This window comes from Ailuropoda melanoleuca, chromosome 5, assembly GCF_002007445.2.
Source record: "Ailuropoda melanoleuca isolate Jingjing chromosome 5, ASM200744v2, whole genome shotgun sequence".
NCBI classification, from domain to species: domain Eukaryota; kingdom Metazoa; phylum Chordata; class Mammalia; order Carnivora; family Ursidae; genus Ailuropoda; species Ailuropoda melanoleuca.
The window spans coordinates 67,339,439-67,359,910 of record NC_048222.1 but is presented as its reverse complement, the minus strand read 5'-3'; the positions used below and the strand labels follow the sequence as shown (position 1 = coordinate 67,359,910).

General features: G+C 42.3%; 1 long non-coding RNA gene across 2 annotated transcripts; it reads right to left on the bottom strand.

Moving 5' to 3' along the window:
- Positions 1 to 525: 525 nt before the first annotated feature.
- Positions 526 to 20,460, bottom strand: LOC117802223. Of its 2 annotated transcripts, none has more exons than XR_004625288.1 (7): positions 19,827 to 20,460; positions 19,288 to 19,472; positions 18,464 to 18,526; positions 17,747 to 17,896; positions 16,703 to 16,804; positions 15,820 to 16,120; positions 526 to 1,838 (listed from the first exon to the last, which is right to left on the bottom strand). It is a non-coding gene; the product is annotated as an uncharacterized LOC117802223 (long non-coding RNA). The 2 variants fall into 2 exon arrangements; XR_004625289.1 differs by lacking the exon at positions 526 to 1,838 and adding an exon at positions 15,018 to 15,030.
- Between the last annotated feature and the right edge of the window lie 12 nt (positions 20,461 to 20,472).

The window sequence follows — 20,472 nt, the reverse complement described above, 5'->3', positions numbered from 1 at the left end:
CCTTTTTGCTTACAATCTTTACACTGCCAGCATTAATGTATAGGGGATTCTGCTATATGAGAATACTGCCTTTATTTTACTTGCAATCCATTGCAAGTAGAAAATGTTGAACTAGAAAAAACAACAGCCTCCTCCTTCCTCAAACATTGTTAATCTCCTACTTAGTTTTTACTATTAGCAGAATACCAGTTAGATCAGCTGCTTACTAAAAAGAAAATCTTTCATAAAACAGATGAAACTAAAAGGTTATTAAAAGTGAAGTCAGGGGCGCCTGGGTGGCACAGCGGTTAAGCGTCTGTCTTTGGCTCAGGGCGTGATCCCGGCGTTATGGGATCGAGCCCCACATCAGGCTCCTCCGCTATGAGCCTGCTTCTTCCTCTCCCACTCCCCCTGCTTGTGTTCCCTCTCTCGCTGGCTGTCTCTATCTCTGTTGAATAAATTTTAAAAAAAAAAAAAATTAAAAAAAAAAAAATAAAAAATAAAAGTGAAGTCAGATAAATAATAAACTAAAAGCCATGACTGGCTTTCAAGTCAAGTTACTTAACAACTTGGATTAATCCAGCTTTAAACTACCCCTTGCCATTATAGTAAAGTTGGTTAAATAAAGCAGCAATAGAGCTTTTTTCAAAAAAATCTGCACAGGCCAGTAATTGCTTAATTTCTTCGAAGTAACTTGAACTTTTAATATAATAATAATAATAATAAATTACAGCGACCATTTACCAAGTGTCTGCTACATGTTAGATACTTTATATGCATTATTTCTAACCTTTCCTACAACCCATCTGGACAAAGTACTAATGTACCCATTTTATAGAAAAGGAAACACACTCAGAGACACACTCATGTCTCCCAGGTCAATACCATTTTCTTTCTTCGAATTTCCTTCAATGTCTCAGTTATGCCAAATGTGTCAGATGACTTGGTTCAGTCATGCAACCATTTTGGCCGATTTATTCACTGACTGAACCAGTGTAATTTACTCATTGTCTTAGGTTTGGGGTGACACAGCTTGACAGTTGAAAGGGACATGTTCAGTGTCATTGAAATAATGGAATAATCCACAGACTGGCCCGTGTCATCTGGAAGAGTCTACTCACAAAGACACCAACATGAAGCAAGTTTTAGTCATTAAATGGATGGACATTTCCCGGAGGAAGAAGCTGCCGCTGTATTTTGTAGTTTGGTTGCGTACTTCCAAGTCCTGTGTGGGCGTACAAAAATCAAGCACATATGGCTGACGAAATTGTCATCCTCAAGGCTAAAGAGGTTCCATGTCTTAGTCTAAAAGAAAGAAACAGCGTCGTTGAATTACCGATCTGGGTCCAAGAGCGGTGTCGGACGTAAGGGGATGACTGTCCCGCAGCCTCACTTACTGCGCTGGCCGTGACGGTAGACCAGACGGCTGGTGGCACCTTGTTGAAGACGAGGGCCCTGGTCTCCAGGCTATAGTGGCAAAAGTCTTCAGTCACAGAACGCGAAATCTAACGTTACCACTCGGGATTGGTGTATCTCTTTAAGCTCTTCCCAATGGCTCTTATGGCAATGAGAAAACCAAGGGCCATATTTTTCTTGCCATTTTACCCGCTCTGTTTAGTCTTTATCTGGCAACATGCCTGGAGTGTGAGGGTTGGTTTCTAGATAGATCTTTAAGTTTTTCTCCTCACCAATTACCATCACTCAAATACCCTCATTATCAGTGGGTATCTTAAACTCTGGGTTACACCTCCTTTTTAATTCCACTTCCAGAAGCAGAGCTTCTAAAATAGATACTTCTATTAATGATGTCACTCAGCTGACCATTGTGCCTAAAGATGGAGTTGGAAAGACAACAGTTTCTGAAAGAAAAGAAAAAGTGAAAAATAAAGTTTTCATACACAAATTATATCATCTCTACTTAATAAGACATAAAAAGTAATGCTCTACAAAGGAGCCTAAGTTTCTAAGAGTAAAATGATTTGCATACATCAATATTAGATTCCCTATTTTGCTTACACAGTCTTACACCAGGCCTCATGCAAAACTGAAGCATCTCTTTTTGAAGATTTTTTAAAGATTTATCTAAAATTTATTCTAGAGAGGAAGAGAGAGGGAAAGTGCATGGAGGGGAAGAGGGAGAGGGAGAAAGAGAAAAGCTGACTCTCTGCTGAGTGCAGAGCCCGATCTGTGGCTCCATCTCTCATGACCTGAGCTTTAATCAGAGTCGCGCGCTAAACCGACTGAACCACCCAGGCGCCCTCTGAAGTATCTTTAAGCTCAGATTTCCTTCATCTTACTCTTGAACAAGCATCCAACAACTTTCTCACTCCTGCGGTATTTACATTTCTGGTTCCTAAAGTCTTTTTAAGACCTAAGCATAGAAAAAAAAGACTGAAAGAGAATTTTAGAAAGTTGGAATATTTACGTCAAATTTTAATGACACTATATGTGTGTAAATATGGGGAAAATGCTTTATATAGACCAAAGGGAGACATACTGCTTGGCGGTATCATGGAGGGCTTATTTAACTTTTATTGAGAGCTTTGATCGGGTCAGGGCTTTTTTTCACATTCATTTAAAAAAACATTCTCTTTTTAAATAATTTCAAACTTGGGGGAAAAGTTTCAAGAAATATGCAGATATCTTGTATATCTTTTTCACAGATTCATCAGTTTTTATATAATTTCACGACATTTACCTTAGCATTCTCTCTTCCTCTTCATATTTTTTTCCTGAACAATTAAGAGTTAGTTGCATATATCCTTGTTCTTTACCATTTACATTTCACTGTGTATTTTCTTACATAACTACGGTATAGTTATAAAACTGAGGAAACTGAACATGGGCACAATCCCTTTATCTAAAGTCTGTATTCCAGTTTCATTTATTAACCCAACAGTGTACTTTGTGGCATTTTTTCCCCCAGCAAAGGGTCTAGTCCAGCCTCACAAATCACAGCTGTCCTGTCTCTTTAGTCTCCTTTGGTGTGGAATAGTTACTTGGGCTTTCCCTTGAGTAATGTAGGCCAGTTAACTTATTTCTAGAATGTCTGTCAATATGGGTTTATGTGGTATGTCAGAGGCCTACATTCACATTGTGCATTTGGGGCTGGAATACCAAGAAACGAGGTTGTATCCTTTTCACAGGGTCATGGTAGAGGCAAATCACCTTTTTTGATGATGTTAGGTTTGATTGCTTGGTTAAGATGATTGTCTGTTTTCTCCACTCTACAGTTATTTTTCCTTTTGTAATAACTAATGTGTAGTAAGATACTTCTATATGATACTAAATAACCTGTCCTTAACTTTCTTCAATTTTTAGTAAGTTCAATTAGCCAACATATAGTACATCATTAGTTTCAGATGTAGAGTTCAATGATTCATCACTTGCATATAATACTCAGTGCTCATCACATCACCTGCCCCAGCTCCCCACCCACCTTCCCTTCAGCAACCCTCAGTTTGTTTCCTAAGTTAAGAGTCTCTCATGGTTTTTCTCCATCTCTGATTTCTTCCCATTCAGTTTTTCCTCCCTTCCCCTATGGTCCTCTGCACTGTTTCTTATATTCCACATATGAGTGAAACTATATGATAATTCTTTCTCTCATTGACTTATTTCACTTAGCATAATCTCCTCCAGTTCCATCCGTGTCAGTGGAAATGGTGGGTATTCATCCTTTCTGATGGCTGAGTAATATTCCATTGTATATATGGACCACGTCTTCTTTATCCATTCATCTCTGAAGGACATGTCAGCTCCTTCCACAGTTTGGCTATTGTGGACATTGCTGCTATGAACATTGGGCTGCAGGTGCCCCTTCATTTCACTACATTTGTATCTTTGGAATAAATACCCAGTAGTGCAATTGCTGGGTTTAACTTCCTGAGGAACCTCCATGTTGTTTTCCAGAGTGGTTGTACCAACTTGCATTCCCACGAACAGTGTAAGAGAGTTCCCCTTTCTCCACATCCTCACCGGCATTTGTTGTTTCCTGTCTTGTTAACTTTAGCCATTCTAACTAGTGTAAGGTGGTATCTCATCGTGGTTTTGATTTGTATTTCCCTGATAACAAGTGATATTGAGCATTTTTTCATGTGTCTGTTGGCTATTTGTATGACTTCTTTGGAGAAATGTCTGTTCATATCTTCTGCCCATTTCTTGACTGGATTATTTGTTTTTGGGTTGTTGAGTTTGATAAGTTCTTTATAGATCTTGGATACCAGCCCTTTATCTGATAAGACATTTCCAAATATTTTCTCCCATTCCATAGGCAGCTTTTTAGTTTTGTTGACTATTTCCTTTGCTGTGCAGAAGCTTTTTATCTTGAAGTCCCTATGGTTCATGTTTTGCTTTTGTTTCCCCTGCCTTTAGAGACGTGTCTTGCAAGAAGTTGTTGCAGGAGAGGTCAAAGAGGTTGCTGTCTATGTTCTTCTCTAGGATTTGGTTGGATTCCTGTCTCACATTTAGGTCTTTCATCCATTTTGAGTTTATTCTTATGGTGTAAGAGGATGGTCCAGTTTCATTCTTCTGCATGTAGCTGTCCAATTTTTCCAGCACCATTTATTGAAGAGACTTTTTTTCCATTGGATATTCTTTCCTGATTTGTCAAAGATTAGTTAGACCATAGAGTTGAGGGTCCATTTCTGGGTTCTCTGTTCTGTTCCATTGGTCTATGTGTCTGTTTTTGTGCCAATACCATGCTGTCTTGATGATTACAGTTTTGTAATATAGCTTGAAGTCAGGCATTGTGATGCCCCCAGCTTTGGTTTTCTTTTTCAACTTTCCTCTGGCTATTCGGGGTCTTTTCTGGTTCCATACAAATTTTAGGATTGTTTGTTCCAGCTCTGTGAAAACTGTTTATAGTATTTTGATAAGGATTGGATTGAATGTGTAGATTGCTCTGGGTAGCATTGTAAGGCATCACTATAAGTAATTTCCCAATAAACCTACAAAATAGGTATATTACTGTTTCTGTTCTATGGCTGAAGGAACTGAGTCAGAGAGGTTAAATAAATAACCCAAAGTTCTAGAGCTATGATATGGTGAAACTACCAATGTTGCTTCTTCTAGTCTCACTCTCCCTACCCACCCCCCCAACCTGGCAAATCTACTCTCCACAAAGTTAACAGAATTATGTACTTCAAATGAAAACACTGACTCTCTTCCACCACACAACAATGCCCTGGCACCTGGTATCCATACACTAAATATTTGTTCAAGTGAATGGAATTAAACTGACAAAGAATTAACAAATTAATTATATCACTATTTTCTCCTTAGCCATTTTCTTTCAATGATTTGGCCCAAGAAGCATAAAAGTGAGAAAAGAAGAAACTGAGGATGCTGTCATGGGCTTTAGGGCAGATGTGAAGATTCCTCTTAGGATATCTACCCCTGTGGCCAATCTGGATGTACTTCTTCTCTTTCCGCCACCCCGTAACCTACACATCTGCATCTGAAATCCCACCATAATGACCTCACACTTCATTCTCCTACATTCTCCTACTGCTCAGAACCTCTGTATTTCCTTTTCCCAAGAAAACATCCCACCCCTGTATCACTGACTTTACTCCCAGTCAGTCACCACCATGCGTCTTCATTTCCTCATTTATCTAACTTAGATCCACCAGTTCAGTGATTCAACCGCTCCCCAAACTCCAGTCTCAGCTTCCTAACTGTTCCTTCCTGCAAACGCTCAGACTTGGAAGAATTCACACAGCTCACTCCTTCCCTGAAATGCCTGAGCATTTCTGGAGAAAATCACACAATGATAAGGATTGTTGGCAAGTTTCAGCAAGCTTTTGACCTGATCCCGATCAGCTGTCCTCCCCCTCCATACCCTCAACTGTGATTCTAAGCTTTTATCACTCTATGTTCTTTCCCCACCACCCCCTTTCCTTGACTGTCTCCTACAACTGGGGAAAATCCAGGATACGGAGCAGAAGCACACCTCTATTTAATCCATATGTGCACCTGCCTTTACTTCCTTTCTTTTTTGTCTCAATGAAGAGGTGACTTTAAACTTTTACAAAACGTATCTTATGATCTGGATCCCAGCTTGTATTACAACTTTCCTCCATTAAATTATATCTACTTTTTCATACATGTTTCATGTCTCCATTATTCTGTATATCTTCTTTTATTGCTTTCTTTTCAGCCATATAAATAAGTTCCATCCTCTCTTCTCTTTAAAAGTAAAACATCTTTTGATCCTACATCTTCCCTTTATTTATTACCATACTGTTTTTATTTTTCCCATGAATAAGATTCTTGAAGTAGTTTGCACCCACTGTCTCCACTTTTCTCACCTCCTTTTGCTTCTCAAACCACATTGCCAGCTGCCCATACCATCTCACTGAAACTGACTTCTCCAAAGTCACCCACGACCTCTCAGTTGCTAAATTCATTGGACACTTTTCAGGCCTTATCTTATTTAACCACACTCTCTCCTTTATCTTGTTTTTTCTTCAAAAAGATATCCATTAGACATTGAGGATACTATACTGATCCAAACATACCTGACCTTGTCCTTATGGAATGCAGAGTCCAGAAGAAACAGACATTAAACAAAGAATTACGTGATTAATTATTAAATAAATGTAAATGTGGTATGCTACAAAGAAAGTTAAAATGTTATGAGAATAGAGGATCTAGCCTAATCTAGAGAGGAAATGGTTAAAAAAAAAAACAAAAAACTTGTGGAAACAGCACTGAGATTGAAGAATGAAGAGCAGTTAGCCCAATTAGAGATGGTGGAAGAGGGAAGAACCTTCTAGACTAAGAGAACAAAATGCAAGAGCCGTAAGATGGGCAGGAGGGTAGACTGTTCAGCAACATAAAAAAGGGCAATGTGACGAGGCACCAAAGTGAATGAGGGAATTCCAGATGGGGCTGGAGATGGGGACATAGGTGTGAAATCACTCAACATTTTAGATCATGTTAAGGAATTTGGACTTTTTCCTAAGAATGATTTGTTTTAACCAACTGAGCCACCCAGGTGCCCCTCCATTGAAGAATTTTAAGTAGGAATATAGTAGGATCAGATCTGACTCCAGAGCCCCCAAATATCAAGTGCAAACAATGGCAGCTTGGACTAGGGTGGTGGCAATGAAGACATAGAGAAGCATATGAATTAAAGATGAACTTAGGAGTTGTAATGATGAGACCCTAAATTTATTGCATTGGCAGATATCAGTAATCAAAAAAGAAGACAGATATCAGTAATCAAAAAAGAAACATAATAAGGATAAAACCTAAATTTCTAGCACAAGCAACTGAGTGGATGATGATACCATTTACCAAGATAATGAACACAGGAGAAGGTGTTTCCTTGGAGGTGAAAATTATGAGTTTGAGGTGCCTCCAGACATGTGGAGATGTCGGTGGGTAGCTGGATATATAGGTCTAGAGTTCAAGAGCAACTCTGGGTTGAAGAGATAAGTTGAGGAGTCAACAGCAAATGGAGGGCAACTGAGGCCAAAGGAAGATATGAGTTTGGCAACAGAGACACAGAAGAGTGAGGAAAAGCCTCATGTCTACCTACCAACCCATACCCTCTGCCTTACAGCCATCTGGACTACTAGTTCTTGATAGGACCTATTCTTTCTCGGTCTTTTATTTCTTTCTACATACTCTTCCTTTTTCATATGCCTTTCTCACCTGTTTCTCTACTCTTATTTCTCCTTCAAGATTTAATTTAGATGCCAACTCCTCTACTCTTCCCATTGGTTAAATGCTGCTTCTATCTGGTCTTAGAATTCCTTACACATATTTCTAACCTAACACTCATTACACTGTAATGTAATGTTGGCCCCTCCACAAGACCACAGATTTCTCAAGGACGGAATTTTATTTATTCCTCTTTGAGTCCTAGGGCCTAGCACAGGGTCAAACACATAAGAATCATCTCAATATACACTTGGAAGAGAGAAACAAGTTCTGCTAGGGGAAGTTTCCTATGTAAGTCATGCAATCTTTGTTAAAGTCAGAATGAACTTTGGATATTTTTCTATTCCAGTGGATTTTACTGGGGCTGGCGGGGGTGGGTGGTAGCACTGAGGCCCCATCACATATTAATCATCAGCAGAAATATATTTAGAATTCATATTTATCTGGCTCCCAGGCTAGTGGTTTTCCCATTGTCTGATTACCAAACAACCCAAGAAGCTATTTACTCAATGACTTGCATGTAGAATGTATACCATGTAGATCTTTTTTAAAGGTAGAATCCTAAAAAATACTAAAAAGTGGGATATGAAAATCCCACCTTTTTAAAGATGGAATTCTTAAAAGATACATATACAGGTACAAACATATGACCGAAATGACCTAAGAGCTATAGAACAAATTCAGAATCTATACTATTCTTGAATTTGTGCATGGTTAATAAAAAAAAAAGATGTCTAAATTGGGTAGGTTGTTCATATGTGGTCCTGTCTAGGCTGGGATTGGGTACAGGAGGTTGACTAGTTCGTTAATAACAACAACAACAATAATAATGCAACGTATTTGTTGAAGCCTCACCATGAACTGAGTACGAAGATATATTCTTTCATGAATTAATTCATTTGATCATCCCGTCAAAGCCCTATGAGGAGTTTAGAAATATTAGTTATTGCCTAAGGTCCCATAGTGAATTGGTGGCTGAGCCAGCGATGAGATCCAGCAGTGTGACTATAAAGGCCTATTTTATTTTATTTTTTTAAAGATTTATTTATTTATTTATTAGACAGAGACATCCAGCGAGAGAGGGAACCCAAGCAGGGGGAGTGGGAGAGGAAGAAGCAGGCTCCTAGCAGAAGAACCTGATGTGGGGCTCGATCCCAGAACGCCAGGATCACGCCCTGAGCCAAAGCCAGACGCTTAACGACCGAGCCCCCCAGGCACCCCATATAAAGGCCTATTTTAAACCACTGGGCTCTCCCACCTTCAATTAGTTAAACTTGTACATCCTCTCCACGTACGCAGCTCCGACTGCCAGTATATTCTCCTTGCTGATCTCTTTTTTTTAAAAAAAGTCATAAAAGGGAAGAATTATTCCTCAAAGTTATCCCTAATTGATAGAAAAGAAATGAAACGTACTATTCTCTTTCCCAATCACTTCTTTGGGTCTGAAAAAAAAATATGTAAGTGAGGAGAAGATAAATATTTATTCATTCGTGAGCTAGGCTCCATTACATTTTCTTTTTCATAGAAAAAAAATCTATAACTGCAATATCTTCTACTTGTCCACGTTCCTCTGTGCTATCTCGGATTATAAACTCTCGACGGCAGTGGTCAAGTCAAGGTTTGTGCGGTGTCTGGACAATGCTACACACATTGCATAATACATAATAAACACTATTTGTAATTATAATAAGGGTGAGTTCTGCAAGAGGTAAACAAGGGTATAAAATTCATCTTCCGTATGGTTATTATTCCATTTATCTGAGAAGTCCACTAAATTCACTGAACCATATCGGGCCACATCTGTTTGAAAACCGACCAGTTTTTATGAACATTAAATAAAAATGGTTAGATTTAATGACAATTTATCATATTCATGCAAAAGTAATGAAATGGAGGCCATGCTGGTAAAGAAAGGAGTTTTAAATGCTAACAAGTTCAATGTTTTGTCTTTCATCCTTTCAAAAATCAAATATCTGCTCCTTGGGCTCCAGAACGTTGTAATGGGAGCACATTTTTGTTTCAGGGCTGTGTTCTTTCTTGCTTAAGTGTTAACCTGGGTAGCGCAGACTTAGAAAATAGGCCAAACACATTTATACACGAACTTTTCTCACAAAAGCGAGGTTTTTGAACCTTAGGAGAAACTGCTTGGGCGAACAGTTTTACCACAAGGGGAAGCAAGGAACACAGCCCTTACACAGAATGAAGATAAAGCCAGGGGCTGGGGGGAGAGGGAAGCAGACAGGAAGTGAAAAAGAAGTTCTCCTAGCTGTATTTTATAGGTGAAGTAAATTCTACTTGGATTAGACGTTCTAAGTTACTATGACAGAGGGTAAAGAGAGGTGGAAAGAAAAGTTTGAGTGACACTTTTGACAGCAAGCTACAGAAATAACAATTTGACCAAAGAGGCCATCATAAATATAAGATCATCTCAGGCATGAATAGGATTTCCCCTAATGTAAAAAATATGGAGCACGTGTGGGATTCAATTTGGAGTGAAGAGAGAGATCCAGGCGGGCAGGTTACCTACAAGCAAGCTGCTAGGGCTGACGTCAAAGAACTCTTGTAGCAGTTTAAATATCCCTAGTGAACGTTTTTGGAGATTTTGAGGTATTACTTTCAGTTATTCCTATTTATATCTGTTTCTAGGTTGATTGACTGAGATGACGTATAACCAATAAATAGAGAAGGTTGGGATTTCTATTAATACAAAGTTTGTTTTCGTGCCAGTACCGAGATCTATTTATCCTTCAGGTAGAGGATAGATCTCATTCTTGCCTAATCAATACCGACATCACAGATCAACAACAAATCTTCATACTGGCAAACAGACCAGTCAATATCTTATTATTATTTAATAAGAATTTCATTGTCAGTGCGCTGGGAAGAAAAATATTAGTAGAAAAGACTGCATGTAGCATTATAAATACTGCTCTAACATAAAGGACAGAAGATGGAAAAGCACCATGTCGTGAGAAAAATGAGCCTCAAGTTAAGAGCTTTGGGATCTTGTCAGGGAGTAGAGCTAACTAGTTGGACTGGCTAGTTGCCATCTTTGGACTTCGAATTCTCTTTCAGAAAGGTAAAAGGGGTTGACCAAACTTATCCCCAAAGCCCACCTTTCAGCTCTGAAATCTACGACAAGTAAAAATCTTATTTTGAATTTTCATTAGGTTAAGGATTTAAACAATCAGCTGAAACAGCATGACTCACCCATAACATGTTTCAGAAAAATATGAAAGGACATGCTGAAGAGCATTTCAGTTGAACAAAACAGATTTGTGTGTGTGCCACTATTGTTATACAAATGTTGAATGTGTTTCCCTGTATCTACCGCGTGTGATGGATTGGAGATGCCTCAATTTCAAGGTTTGTGAGTTTAAGTAAATTTTTTTTTTTTAAGATTTTATTTTATTTATTTGACAGAGATAGAGACAGCCAGCGAAAGAGGGAACACAAGCAGGGGGAGTGGGAGAGTAAGAAGCAGGCTCATAGCAGAAGAGCCTGATGTGGGGCTCGATCCCATAACGCCAGGATCACGCCCTGAGCCGAAGGCAGGTGCTTAACCGCTGTGCCACCCAGGCGCCCCTTTGAGTTTAAGTAAATTATTGTCAATGGCATCGCTTCTTTAAAAAAAAATTATACTCTTACAGAGAACAGACAAATTGAGATAAGATATACATAAAGCATCAATTTAGCACCAACATCCACTTAAAATTGTGAATATATCTGTGAACATGTATGTGTGTGTGTGTGTATATAGAGAGAGAGATGTGAATATATACGTATGTGCAGTTGGGACTCTTTCAGAAAATTTGAGGAGCATTTTACAATTGTTTATGCTTTTCAGAATGCTTAGCCTTTCTGTTTTGAAACAACGTGTCTTCCTTTCCTACATGTATGTGCTAAGTTGGCTCTGAGGTCAGAATGAGCTATCGTCACAGGTTTGGGTCAGCCCCCACTCAATGATTCTTTGACAGAAAAGAAACCAGTGGTGTGGGGGCACCTGGCTGGCTTGGTCCAGAGAGCATGTGACTCTTGATCCTGGGGGGAGGTGAGTTTGATCCCCATGTTGGGCAGGGGGAGATTAAATAAATTAATTAATTTATTATTATTTTTTTAAATAAATAATTTCTAAAAAAAGAAAAGAAATTTGTAGTGCTCTTACTTCTCAAATCCTCCGCCGCTTTTCCAAAACACTACCAAACTCTTAAATGTCTAATCGAGAGGAGGAAAAAGAGTTTCCCTTTTTTTTAAAGATTATTTTAGAGAGAGAGAGAGCACTAGCTGGAGGTCCAGAGGGAGAAGGAGAAAGAATCTCCAGCTGACTCCACGCTGGGCTTGGGACCTGACGTGGGGCTCCTTCCCAAGACCCTGAGATCATGACCTGAGCCAAAACCAAGAGTTGGGTGCTTAACCAACTGTGTCACCCGGCGCCCCAAAAGAGTTTGTCTTTTACTGAAATATTAAATCCTTGCTTTCATCCTCTCCCTTTCTACCTTGATTGACCCTTTCTTCCTCCACCTTTCATTCAAATTTCCCCGCTTTGAGACAAAAACATGAGTAAGTCTGGTGCAGAAAGAGGAAAACCAGCAAAGAGAAAACTTGGCTCCTCTCCCTCGCCTTGCTGTGTTCTTTCCCCTCTCATTTCTGTTTGTATCTAACTTAGATTATGTCTGTTTAAATTCTCTTTATACCCAGGATATTTTAGGTTTGCAGTATTTTTACGCCGAATAAAAATAGCTTTAAATTTTAAAGCCATAATGTCACAAATATTTTACAGATTAACTTGATTTAAAACATAAATGAATATCAAGTGAGAAAAGCACAAATGTAGATTTTCCTCCCAAAACTTGTAGGTTATCTGCTTTCACCTTAAAAGATTTTTTAAGTTTCTAATAGAGGCCACTGGAAGGAAGTTCATGTTTAGCAAGATCATACCCCCCCCCAAAAAAAAGGGAATGGAATTGATGGGAGCCCACCCTGTGTCTAATTTAGAAGTTTCCATTTATGTCATGTCAGATTTGGGGACACTGAGCCCTCCCTGAATGCATTGGTCTGACTGTCTCCCAGGCTTGATACCCAGGGTTCATGCCTGCAGTTCCTGGCACACTCATAAATATTCATACCTCTACTAATAATTTGCAAGCCAAATTCATTTGGCTTTTTTCACCCCATCAATCTTATAATTAATAAGGGTGGTGCTCTTGTTTCACTTTCCTCCAAAAGAAAAGATAAATGAAATAAAGAGTCATCCTGTAAATTTAAATAGGAGTGCCTCTCACTGATTAAAAGCTGATGCTATCATAGAGTGGGGGAAGAAGAGGCTTCAGCCTCTGGTGGCTGACTGGGGAGGGGGGTGAAGATGAGAGCTAAAGAACCATTTCCAGATGTGGCGGCCTGAGCCTGGACCTGGAACGCCGGGTTATCGACTAAACAATGCGTAGGAAGACTTGGAGACGTTATTCGGCTAGTGAAGTGTAGGGGGTATATTTACCAATTGCACGCTTGTCTGTTGTTTGGAAAGATGGGCATGGAGGATAGCGTGCCCATATCCAGAGAATTCAATTCTAAATTCTGTCTGCACTCAAGAAATTTAGAGACATTTTAGAAAGTTGTCAACATCTTAGTGATTATTGTGCCTTTAAAGTGACTGCCTTTGCATTAGAACGATAGCTGCATTCCTAAATCTAATTGTAAAGACTTGGTCTCCACAGAAACACTGAAGGAGGCATACATGACAAAGTGACTTGATAAATAAATCATGGTACATAGGACATGGTGTAAATTGTCTGCTCCCATTGGATTTTCTAAGGTCATTTATAGCAAAGCAGGAAAATCAAACTGAACATAATTTAGAAATAAAATTTTGATAATTGAGCTAAGTAACTTGAACTTGTCAATCACCTGTGACCTTATTCTATTTACACTTCACTTGAACATTCTAAAGTCCTACAGCCGGTGGATAAGCTTCAAGTATAAACAACTGCCCTCACTCTGTTGAGGGGGGGTATCACTCCTTCTGAACAGATGATTTAATCTGTATTAAAATTAAGAGACCTGGATAAGAGGAAAAGCTTAACTTTGTCATTAGGTGTTTTCTTCTAACTTTCTTTTAGGGAGACTTAGCTTAAAGATGCAAACTCTGTTTTTTTGTGTGTGTGTGTGTGTGTGTTGGTTAGTTTGTTTTAGGAGCTCTTGTCACCTGAGATATTCTTGAGACAACCCCCTGGTTCCGCTTAATTGTGTGAAGGCGGTATAAGGGGACATCAGACACTCCTAGCGTTCTTTATCCTTAAAGCTTGTATGCAAGTGTCTTGTTCTATAAAAGCCTGATATGTTCATGGCAATCCTTTTAAAATGTCTAAGCACAGTTTTTACCTTAATTTTTTTACACCTAATTCTATGGGAGTACAATTACATATTTGATTTACAACCCCCCCCCAAAAAAAAGCCTTCCTCTATTGACATTTTTAAAAAGGGGAAGTAACTAGGGCGCCTGGGTGGCTCAGTGGGTTAAGCGTCTGCCTTCGGCTCAGGTCATGATCCTTAATTCCTGGGGTCGAGTCCTGCATCGGGCTCCCTGCTCAATGGGGAGTCTGCTTTTCCCCCTCCCTCTCCCTCTGCCTTTCCCCCTGCACTTGCTCTCTCACTCTCTCTCAAATAAATATTTAAAAATCTTAAGAATCTTTTTTAAAAAAATCGGTTTGCTTCTCCCTCAGTTACTTCCCTAAGTCTGACTGGGCCTCTTGTGTTCTCAGACCTGCCACAGTCCATCAGTAGCTGTGGCGTTGAGACTGAGCCTAGAGCCCATAGAAGACAAGTGCCACAGGCTGGGACTCCAAGATGCCTTTGCAAGGAGGTCTCTGTTGCTTTGGGGGACATGGGTCTTGCTCTGTGCAGGTTCCTCCCTTGGGAGGATGGGAGGTAATCGGCTTTTCCTCACTTTCCACCAAGCCCTTCTCCATCTTGCTTGGCTGAGAGGGTTCTTAGAAAAATCTATTACCCTGTTGGGTAACAGAATCCCTTTCCTCTCTCACTGATGTTTCAAAAGCAGAACTAGGGGGCGCCTGGGTGGCGCAGTCGTTGAGTGTCTGCCTTCAGCTCAGGGCGTGATCCTGGCATCCTGGGATCGAGTCCCACATCGGGCTCCTCCGCTGGGAGCCTGCGTTTTCCTCTCCCACTCCCTCTGCTTGTGTTCCCTCTCTCGCTGGCTGTCTCTGTCAGATAAATAAATAAAATCTTTAAAAACAAAACAAACAAAACAAAAGCAGAATTAGACCCACCTAAAACTTGTGGGGCTTTCTGGGTCTTTGCTGTTGCTCTCGGAAGTCACCAATAGAACACAGTTTTCCTGCAGGGGAGCCGCTGAAGGATGACAGAGATCTAGGGATGATAGAGGAACTTGGGGGTGGGGGGTTCTGACAGTCTCCCCTTCTCTCGTTCTAAATCTGCTCATAGACCCAGAGGCAGACCTTCTTTTCATCCTTGGTGCCACCTCAAGTCACACTGAGGCCCTGACGACCCCCTCCCAGCAGAGGCTGCTTCAGGGGGCTGGTGTGGGAGCAGGCTGGGCCTGACCACTGCTCTGCCACCTTCTCAATTTTTCGAAGGTGCTGGAGGCTGACCACCTTAAGTTCAGGTGGGGCTCTTCCCATCACAGAATTTCTCATCTGTGTAGGACCGGAGGACTAGATCTCTTCCTAATTCTCTTCCCGGCAGCCAGGGAAGGCAAAGAACATGGGGGGAGAGGAAGGTAAAAGTTACTCCCCCCTCCCCAAATGGGTGTCCTCCCCAAGACCCAGAGCTGCATGGGTCCCGCTCTGCACAGTGTTCTCTTGGGGGGGGGGGCACCAGCAATGTTCCTCCTCAGCTGGGGAGACCTGAAGGGTTTTGCCTGAAGTTTTTGGTTTTTGTTTTGATGTTCTTCCTTTCTCTTTTTTGAGGCATGGCTGCAGAGGCCAGTGGGAACAGGGCAGGACTGAGTCGAGAAGAGACAGTAATTGCAGAGCTTGCGGGTATTTCTGTACATGTGTGCCTAGGTCACCCTGCATGTTTGTAGAAGGAGGTGGGGGTGGGGAGCAGAGACAGAATGTACGAAGCCAGGGAAATGTAGACAAAATGGCTCTGTAATTTGAGTCAGAGACACACCAGCCCCAACTACTGTTGCCTCACCTCGCACGCAGGTCTTCAACAGACACCTATCCTCAGGGGTCCACTGGAGCCTTTTTATGCATCAAGTCCCAAGAACTTTCTTTGCGCGGCGGGATGCAGAGAGGGAGGTTGGTGGGGGCAAGTGGGGCTGAAGCGGACCTCGGGGCTGGAGTAGCAGGTGGCAGAGGCACAGGCAGGAGAGCTGGGCTCCAGGGTGCCTGGCTGGGCTGCCCAGCACCCACCCCTCTGTCTGCTGGCCCACCTGCCTTCAAATTCTTCATCTTGAGCACACAGGACTTTCCTTCCACTGACTTGGCTTTTTCTGTAAGAAGGGAAATTATGAATCCTATTATTTTTTTTTCGAAGTCACATTTTTACCTGAGACTGTCTACCAGGCGTGAATGGAGAGTTAAGAAGAGTTTGGATAATTCTCCCCAAAAAACTACCATGAACCACGATTTGTGTTAGAGCTAAAATGGGGTTACTTTTGGACAGTGACCTGGATTGGCCCTCTATTGGGATAGAAATAATCCTCCGGATATATTACTACGTATGTGTTTCTTAAACATTCCACTTCTACTGATTTCAAAAAAGTGAATGGGTTGACACAGCCCAAGAGCCTACCTCTGTGTCAGTGGGTTGTGGAGAAATACTCCAACTTAACGGATATGCCTGAAATCCATAAAGACAGGCAACATAGAGGCGGGGAAAGGGAAATTCACATTAACTCGGGCAGAGATGACAAAAGGGAAGAGGGAGCTAGAGAGAAAACAAGGAGAGATGGAGAGAGGAGAGGGAGGGAGAAGGGGGCGGAGGGGGGCGGGGAGAGACACAGATTTTCACACGTGCAGACCGAGGGCTTTGAAGCCTTCGACCGCGACCCCCAAACCCGAGTGCATCTCACAGAACAGGTTCGGCTTGTATTTCAGGCGGTCTCCTTGCCCCGCGTCCGCCGTCCCCGGGGCTCTAATTCACTCCTGCCCTCTCTGCACAATGACATTCGAACCTGGGAAAATAATTGCATTAGAGCAGATTACTTATAACCGATAGTTATCCGTCTTTTTCTGTTCGACAGAAGTCTATTAAACTCAGCACAGTCATTACCAGCTGAGCTCTAGAGCGCGCCTTCATTAAGAAAATTAAAATCATACTTTTGAATCTAAGCAAAGCCTGCGTAGGTCTCGAGAGCCCGCGTCTAACCCCGACGTCTTGGTAAGCCTGATTTTCCCGCGAACCAATCTCTGCTTTTTTGGATACAGTAGGTCAGGGCGAAAAGATTGAGTGTGATGACAATTACTCGAAGATAGGGACGTCTGAGCTCTAGAAGTACCATCTTTCTTCCCAGCCCCTTAACCCCCTCCCCCGCCGCCTTTCCTCCAGTGGATCTTTTCTCAGGCACTTTCCAGTTAAAGGCACCACACCTGTGCAGGTGTGGCCCGGGATCTGGGGAGCTGCTGTGGGTGGCTGAGGCTGTGGGTGGGGGACAAGGGAAGGTGTGGGTTCAGGGCCCGGGAAGCCAGCAGGGTGAACTTCCCCAGCCGATGTCTGCGGCCAAAGGCCCGCTCTAAGTGCACGTGTTTAACACACGCGCGCGCGTGCACACACAGACACACACGGGGAGCGCCTCCTTCTTTGCATTTCACACTCGCTCAGGGACCAACATGGCCTATGCGCCTTTTGTCCAACCAGGCACGGGAGCCTGGCCCCGGGACTGAGCAGGCAGTCACATGAACCTCAGACCGGGATCCTCCGTCCCTCCGGCCGAATGTTCGGCCTCTGGGGACCTATGTGGGTTTCCTCCTTGGCTTGGCGGGAGCCTCTGCTCGCGGTACCCCGTGGAGACTCGGGGCGCAGGACCGGCCCAGCTTCTCCCTCTCTCCCGCGCTCCAGCTAGGGGAGGAGGGCACAGGTGGGAGGCGCGGGCTGGGGGGAGGGCGACACCCCCTACCTCCTCCTTCCCGTAGCCTCAGGGTAACATCTCCCATTGCTCCAGTGGAGGCAGGATCTCCAACTCCACTTTCTACTGGAAACATCACCCGGCAGGAGAGCTGTCTGCTCAGTTAGGAGGGGGCGCTTTTGCACTGATCTTCTGTGGCATCTGGATTTGAAGAATAATTTTTAGCATGTTTTGTTGTGGTGGTTAGCCACTGCCCTTTGTTTCAACATTTTGCTTTTTATAATGTTAATTTCTGTGTCTTTCTCTGGAAGCTCTGCCCAACTGCCGACTCTCAAGGAAAACACAGCGGCTTTTGCATATTTTCGGGGTGTCCTCTTCTAGGGCTCTAGGGGCACAGACAGAGGCGCTGCTTCCATTTTTTTGTCAGAATGCCCAGCAATAGAGTTCTCCACCCCTCTTTCTCTATCTAATGAGGGCTTTGAGGTTTATTAGGGGAAATAGCACACACCCCCTCAGCGCTCAAACACAGGATTAGGCGGAGTTTACTTGAAAGTGTATAATGTTGTTGTTCCTTGGCAAGTGTCTAATTCTTTTTTCCATGATTTCTATCTGACACAAAAGCCTACAAAATTCAAGTGATGAAAGTCAGCGAATAGATGTGGACAAGTGAACATCTTTTTACATCTCCACAATTTTCAACTCGCTAAACTGGTGGATGTTTTTTTTTTTTTAATTTTTTCAGGGGGAAAGAAAATAAAGCAAATGTACCTCCACTATTGTTTTAGTGTTTAGTTCTCATCCAATGTAGACACATCATTCGATTTCTTTTTCCTGTGTAGCAAAAGACACAAACAGCAGCTTTTTAACAGCCGGAAATCCAAGACTTTCGAGATGGTTTTCTTTTCTTCTGTTTTCCCCCTCTTTCTTCTTAAAGCAAAACAAAAGCAAAGATAAAAAAGGAAGAAACACCATTCCTCACAGAGAGTTTATTTTGTTGCCACAATACAGGGGTGGAGACAGTTAACGGCTATTTGAAATGATAATGCTTAGTGATCCCATTCATTTAATCATAATCTTCAAGTGGTGTAAGATTAATGGCAAGAGGTGTCTTCAGTCTCTACCTAAGGACCTTTGCATTAATTTACGTAGAACATTGACCAGACTGTCAGTGTCTCCAAATTTCATTAGGTCAAACTGAGACAAATACAATGAGATGTTCATGTTTTCTTCATCTGTGAGAGGATCTTACTGGAAATATTTCTACCTGGATTCAGCTGCACTGGGGACACCTAGTTCCTTTTCTTTATTCTAGGTAGATACAGATATATAAAATATGGGTTTTATAGATACATGGATATTTAAATGAACCAATATTGTTTGCAGATAACTTCCCTTCCACTTCTGAGCTTAATGAAGACCTTTCCAAAAGTCAGCTTCGGCGGCAGGTGCCAGGTTCTGCTTCCCCCAGACCAGGACTTATATTTAAAGTAAGTTTGAACTCCCTGAACTTCTTCACAGCAGACCAAAATAATAATAATAATAATAATAATAATAATAATATGCACGCCTTGGAGTATAAATATTTAATTTACCTCGGTTGTCACAATAGCCCCAGTAATTCTTCAAACACAACCCGACTGAGGCAATGCTTGTGCGAAGACCCGGGCCGCCTCTGCCTTGCCCTAGGAGCGCTCCTTCCCTGACGTCCCCTGGTCCCTCTACCGGTTCAGAGCATCCCCAAGGAGGAGAGTTGGAGAAGGTGTGACACAGGAAGGTTCTAGAGAGAAGCGAGGGAAGAGAGCGGATTCCTCAAGGAGAAGCTCCTGGTAGCCTGGAAATGAGCGTCAAGAGACCCACCTTTCCCCTGCTGTCCTCCCTGCCTTCCCCGCGCCTCATTTCTGAGAGCAGTTGGCACAAAATCCCGAAATCCGGTACTTTAAAAAGCAAACCCCCCAACTCCCCACAAACTAAAGTCGTTCCTCCTTGCAGATTTACGCTTTGTGTGGGGGGTCTAGCTGTGGTCAGAAGACTTTCCCGAGTCAGGGCTGCTTTGCCAGCGCGTCTCCCGAGAGTAGAGGCTGGCGGGGGAGTCGCCGCGGCTGCCAGCCCGAGATTGCCCCGGCTGCGTTACCTGTGCGCCCTCGAGTTAGAGTGGTCAGAGATCCGTGATTCACCGGGAAGCCGAGAAAACGCCTGTATGCACCAAAACAGTTGAAAAAATAACCAGACACTCTCAAATAGTACGAGTCCCACGCTTGCATTTGACGTGAAGCACTAGAGTACGACCAAGTGTCAAAGACATTGGCGGTGTATTTCGGTGCACTTGACCTACCCTTTCCGTTTCCAGCAAAATCGAGAAGCACAGGCGAAGAAAGACTGGCAACACGCGGGGAAAGACCGTGTGTGTGTGTGTGTGTGTGTGTGTGTGTGTGTGTGTGTGCGCGCGCGCGCACAGGTAGGTAGGTGACAACTTTTAAACACATTCACTAGTTTGGGGGGGAGGAATCAAACAGGGACCAGTATTTCTTTGCGGTGTAGGAAAGGGTCGTTCAAGACGAGGAACTGAATTCCGAAAGCGATTCTTCGGGACTTTACTGAAATAGTGCGAGTTCCTCGGGAGTTTTGTTTTGCGAAGCTGCAAAATACTGTTTTGTATCAGCCTCTTTCCTCATCAGATATCCATTTTTAAAAACTTCTACAGTATCTATTAAAAACAGTTCCTTAGACTCGGAATCTACAGTGTGGCAGGAACAAACAAACAAACAAATCACAGCAAA